Source organism: Macadamia integrifolia, chromosome 14 (assembly GCF_013358625.1).
Source record: "Macadamia integrifolia cultivar HAES 741 chromosome 14, SCU_Mint_v3, whole genome shotgun sequence".
NCBI classification, from domain to species: domain Eukaryota; kingdom Viridiplantae; phylum Streptophyta; class Magnoliopsida; order Proteales; family Proteaceae; genus Macadamia; species Macadamia integrifolia.
In genome coordinates, this window is record NC_056570.1 from 9514569 (window position 1) to 9521021 (window position 6453).

Below are 6453 nucleotides of genomic sequence, written 5' to 3' on the forward strand. Positions count from 1 at the left end.
CCGAACCATTTACTAAAATTTTGCGGTTTCAATGTAACTAGCTTAGTTTGGCTTCAGTAAACAATTTCGGTTTCAAATTCACATCCTTATGCAGAACCGGTCCCAAGTGAATGAAATCAAGATACCCGATCCTATGGCCCCAAGAGGAACAAAATCAAATTCTCTAACATCTTTTGTACGATTGAAAGGGCTCAAATTTCTTTCTTACGATTGATGGTGTGGCCCCAGGAGGCCTAAGATCAAACTCACTCAAATCAGTCCTAGGCGACTAAAATCAAGATACCCAGTCCTATGTTCCCAAGAGACCTATACTAGTAGTCCCAGGTGATCTAGACTAGGGAAATCAAATTCTATGATTACTAACATCTTTTCTAGGATTGGAAGGGCTCAAATTTCTTTCCTACGATTGATGGTCCAAATAAAATCCTAAACTTTCCATAGTTAAAAGATACTACCTGTTGCATTTGCACCTCTGTCACTCTTGAGCAAGGTGACAACAGTACATGCTCTAGTTGACAAAATGTGGTCATTCTTTTCTTTGCCCTTTGACTGTGGTACAAACCTTGGCTAAAGAGGGACATTCTATAAACACCCAATTTTGTCACCCTCCTCTGCCTATGATGACTCACGAATCGTGGACGCAGCTATTTGCTTTCAATCAATAGAGATGATAACTTTTCCAGAACACTCCTTCCACACCCAAAACCCTAACACAACCTAAAACCCTAATCCAGCCTTAGGCCAATTTCAGACCCGATCTGGTGGCACCTGATCTTAGCATCTTATATATCGATGAATTGATTCTAAGTATTCTCTGGTGGTGCAGGAACAACATGAATAAGGATTGTCGAAAAAACATACTAGATGAAAAAAAAAGGGGTAAAAATCCCCTCTATTCTATTTTTGAATTTTTTGAGTGAATAAGGATCTCGAAACCCAAACCATTGGATAGTGCTCGAAAAGACGATTCTAATGTTATATGGTACGCCAAAATCAAACCGTCAGATCTCCCATAATCACTCTCAAAAGTCATAACCTACATACACCACCAGATCAGAATCTAGAATATTCCTCAAAATATTCCCTAGTGGCCCCGCCAATATCCTGGTAGTCCCGTGGACTTTCCTCAGCCAATGAGAGCCAAGATGAGACAAAAGCTCCAAATTTCACCCCTTTGTGATCCAGAATTCTATAAATAGGCTCCTATTTACCATCCCAAGACACACTTGATTGGTATACCTACCCCCTCCTTAGGTGAGTTAATCCCTTCTTTCCTTTTATCTTTGTTGGCCCCTTCTAGCCTTTTCCTAGTTGGTCCCTCTAGCCCTTTCCCTTGGTTAGCCTTTGCTAGCTTAGCCCTTCCTTAGCCTTCCCTAACCGAAGCTCTGCCGAAGTTCTGCTCAAGCCTTAGCCCTTCCTTAGTCTTCCCAAGCCAAAGCTCTGTCAAAGTGCTGCCAAAGTCTTAGTCCTTTATCACACTTCCCTAGCCAAAGCTCTATCAAAGTGCTGCTCAAATCTTAGCCCTTTAGTAGCCTTCCCTAGCTAAAGTTCTACTGAAGTGCTGCCAAAGTCTTAGTCCTTTATCACAGTTCCCTAGCTGAAGCTCTGCCAAACTGCCTTAGTCCTTTATCACACTTCCCTAGCCGAAGCTTTGCTGAAGTTCTGCCAAAATCTTGGGTCGAGAATCATACTTTCTTAGTCAAACCTCTGTCTAAATATCTAAAGGACCACTACAGTCAGTATTTGTGAAGAGAGGAAGTTAGAGGCCAAAGCCACCTCCCCCTGAGGCGGGAGAACTCGCAAGAAGGTTCATATTTATTTCAGTTAGGGGCCCACCCTTCTTGACCCGAAACAGGGGTTAAGCTCAGGTATAATCATTCACCCAAATTAGCATAATGTAGACCTTTTATTTACATGGTGCTAGTGTATATATGTAATAATTTAGTCATACATGCAGCATAGGAATAAATGTGAAAAATGTTCGTTCTTAAGCATCTAGTAGGAAGACCGGTTGAACTAGGGAAATTGGATACCTAACACCTTCCCAATTCTATAACCTGATACATACCCTATTCTTTGGACTAGAACAATTTTTGGGCCCTTTCCATAAGGATCGGGCCCACCCTGGGGTCCTAGGCCCTTAATCCTAGGTGGTGACTCCAAACCCTTTTTTACATGATCCCAATCCCCCACTAGTGGACCATCATTAACACCCACCTCGGGAGGATATACCTCCACATCTGAACCTTCTGAATCCCCCTAGAGCCCTGTGAAATAAGGCCCCCATGCATCTCCGACCGAGGATGCGGCGATGTGGAGCCCACGGAGGCACACAGATAGAGAGAGGAGAGGCCTGACTCGACCGTTACCCTCACACCTCTACAACTCCATGTCCTCTACAAGTGCATCCTTGTAGCTTTGGCATCGGTTGCAGCTTATTTGCTTTCATTCGTGACCATTTTTTATGCCGCACTCTCTGCCTCCACTTGTTGGTCTTCGGCTCTCCAGCAGTAAGTGCCTTTATCCTTCTGAACTCGTTTCCTGTCTCTTTTTTCTTCTATTAATTTCTCTTCTATCTTCAATGGCTCTCCCTAGTAATGCTTGTGATACTCCGTATCAAAATTCAGTTGTATGGCTCAAGTGCTTGGACACAGCAGGCACTGAGGGCAGCTAGGTTGCTCACCTGTCTAGTGAAAGTGTACACAACGGGCATGTCTACCTCAAATCCTATGTACTTGAGAAAAACAATGAAGGAAGTAAGACAGAGTGATGAATTAAAGGTCATACACAAGTCTAACCTGAGGGTCCATGGTTGGGACTGCTGGGTGGAAAGATTTGTTGTCACCGAAAGGTCACTTGCCTAATTATCGGTCAATAAGTGCCACCTGCCGGTGATGCTTTCTATAGAAAAACTGCATTAATGCTCTGTGGGTCCCATAACCCTATGGGCATGTCTTGGCCATTCTTACAGGTTGATAGGGCATCCAATCATTGTCATGTGGCACCCAACATACAAAAGATCAAGTGGGCCCACATGCCAGTATCAATGATTAAATGCATTTTTAGAAATTGGGCCTAAAAACCAAATATGCCCTAGTGGAATATGCCAGCCACTATAAATGCAATCTTTTCTCTCATTTACAACAAAGAATTTCGTTTGGGAGAGGGAGAGGAGAAGAGAGAAAGAAAAGAAAGAAGAAGAGGAAGAGGAAGAAAGGAGGGCTGGTTTTGGACTGGTTCTTGGAGCTGCATAGAGGTTGTGCATGCTGCTGCTGTTGCTGCCTACTGTCCTTGCTACTGCTACTATACTTCTACTACTGCTTCTGCTGTTCAAGATGGTAAATGGGGGTGTATGCAAGCTAAAGAAGGCTGTGGTTGATGTCCAAGCTTGGAGCAAGCAAGCTGAGAGAGGCAAGGGCTGCTGACCAAGCTAGATCTCTATTGCTTCTACTGTACTTGCTATTATGCTACTGTTGTACACACAAAAAGGGTAAGAAATTCATCCTAATTGATGTATAGTAGGGTAGGTGCATGTAAAATAAAATTCCAGCATATTCCAAAGCATGTATCCACCCAGAATTGGGAACCTTGGACTGCATGCAAGGGAATTGAGCTGAATTCAGTTATAGAAACTGAATTATTTCATATTATATGTTGATATGTCTTTAGGGAGTAGAGAAATTGATCTTAGCTATCCCTATAACTTTCTACAACTAGTTTGGTCTGAATATGTAGGGTACGTAACCCAAAATTGGGAAATTTAGTTTGTATATGTGGTTTACAACTGAATGATATCACAGAGACTAAATTTATGCATGAAAGTATGTTGTACCTGTGTTAATTAAGTATTATACAGGTCTCACGTAGTCCATGTAGCCCCTACAACTAAATTGAGAGTGTATGTGGTGAATTGGCCAACCCAAGACTAGAAATTGGGTTGTCTGCCTAAGAATTTGTTAATCTTTACTGTATTTGGATTTTGGGTTTTAATCCCCTTGTTGCATACATTTGGGACAATGTAAAAGTCATAAGACTTGTCTCTGCAGCCAATTGCAGCTGGGTTTAGAGCTGCACATTAGGGATCCACCTTCCCTAAGTTGGAAACTCAACTATGGACTTAGAATATATAAAATTGGGTTTCACACCGTTGCTATTCACACATTTAGAACAGCATATATACCTTGGGAGTGGTGTCTGTAGCTAATTACAGATGACCATGGGATGGATGTCTAGGATTACTATCCCAAAATTGGAAAATTCAGCTGTATAGAGTTAATGGCTATTGTCCATGGAATCAGGGCAGTGTCTGGACCATTAGACTACACCTGTAATTCCCATATGTAATGCTCCAAAATTTGTAGGCCCTAATGACAATGATAAGGTGTAGACAATTAGTATAGCATGGTGGGGTAGGTTTATCATAGTATATGTTGTGTTATATATATATATATGATAAATATGATGTATGCTTGTGTATGATGTGTGCTAAGGTGTTGAATGGGGTAAGGGTTGTTGTGGACCATGGCATGCACCCTCTTCTCATTTCTTCCTTATCAATTGCATTCAATAGCCATTAACTAAGTGAATATTTACTTTGGCTTCTTCTCCATTAATATTCAAGACAAACCAATGAGGTGAGAAAGTAAGTCTTAACTTTTATTGAATTTCATTTCTAACAACAAAATTCAATTTCACATATGGGGAGGTGGATAGAATTAAAGTGTGTTACATTTCGGGTAGAGTTTAATACGAATGAAAGGAGGGTGACTGAAAGGTTTAAAGAGGGAAGGTAGAGTCTTCTCCCTTTCTTTCCTTGGAGAAGATTTGAAGAACTTGAGAACGTTAGGAGAAAAATAGATAAGAAGAGTCATTTCAAGGGTTTGTGAAGGGATTTGAGGGCTGAAATTGAAGATCAAGAAGGCTTAAAGTTAGGAGCAAGGAGGAGTGAAGGGCCTTCAAGAGGTAATTCTTCTTACAAGCAAGAAATCGATCAGGATCCTAAACATAGTAGAGGCACAAGTGAGTGGAACGTTGCCATATCGTTGAATTTTTACCACATTTCATTATTGACATGCTTGTGTTTTTATCAGTGCGGCAATATTGTTTTATTTGCATCTCACAAGCATATTTACATCATCTCATGTTTTAGCATTTGTGTTTTATGCACTTAAGAGTATAATGACTTCACCTCATGATTTTCTTTAAGGAATGAAATACAAGAATTTATATAATATTAAGAATGATGAAATAGCCTTAAAAGAATGATAATACTCTTATTGACTGATAGAGAATGAAGGGAAACTAAAGGTCCATCTATGTCCACTCTGTCAAAAGGCTCGGAATTCCCATCAAAGGGCTTGGAAAGGATAAAATGGACTAAAAGGGAAAGTAATGAAAGACAAAAAATAAAAATCAATAAAAAGAATAGTAGAACCCTTTATGACTACCACGCTTTTCAGTAGGGATTTAAATACTGAATGAAGGCATATCCACCCCATCAAAGGACTCGGGGTTCCTATCAAAGGGATAGTGATTTCCATCAAAGGGCTTGGAAAGGACAGGAGATGCCGTCCAACCCCGTCAAAGCACTCGGGGTTCCCGTCAAAGGGCTTGGGATAGGCAGCCGTGTTGATCAGCGGTGTGTCCTCACCATCATGATGCATTGGGTAGTTCATATGATAATTGACATGCCTTAGGATTTTAAGAGTTTAAATAACTTTGTCATGATTTGTAATGACCATGTGAAATTATTTATGAACGATTCAGAAAGATATTTGTTTTCATCCGTATTTACATATTTTAGATGGAAATATGTCTATGTTTTATATATTTCATGACTACGCAAATATTATGTTTTCATCAATATGCATGTTGTTGTTTTTTGGTATGACATAATTTCTCTCACGGGGTTTGTTTAGCTCACCCTCCATTTTCCTCTATAGATCAGTAAGCACTTTTTGGTGGAGCACAAATGGATGAGATGAGAAGAGAAGATGAGTTCTATTTTATTTTAGTAGTTGCGTTAAAAATAATTATAATAGACTTATTGAGGTTTTAATTGTAGCCACCAAACATATGATGGTCAGTTGATGGATTATGGACTTTAGTTTAAATTCCTTTTTTTGAATGCTTTCTAATGTGTTCATTTGGTCTATGTAATAAATTTATGAATTTGTATAGGTAATCTATGAGATATTAGTTTTTTTTTTCTAATCATTCGGTCATCGCCCGTGAGGGCAGTACCTATTACCGGATCTCGGGTTTGGGTCGTTACAAATGATATCAGAGTAATGGTTTTCTAACTTGTGAACCTAGTGTTTGGTGGCTTAAGAAAAAAAAAAAGGAGGGGGGGGGGAGCAATGCATAAGTCATTTTAAAAATAAATGCACAAATAATTGACGTTACACGAATCTTCCAAGGCTAATTGAACTAAACTTAACATAAAAAAAAATG

At 39.9% G+C, this 6453-nt stretch overlaps 1 long non-coding RNA gene across 1 annotated transcript; it reads left to right on the forward strand.

Moving 5' to 3' along the window:
* The first annotated feature begins 3165 nt into the window (after positions 1 to 3165).
* On the forward strand, positions 3166 to 6213 carry LOC122060495. Its single transcript, XR_006134428.1, has 2 exons — positions 3166 to 3490; positions 5943 to 6213. It is a non-coding gene; the product is annotated as an uncharacterized LOC122060495 (long non-coding RNA).
* Positions 6214 to 6453: the final 240 nt, after the last annotated feature.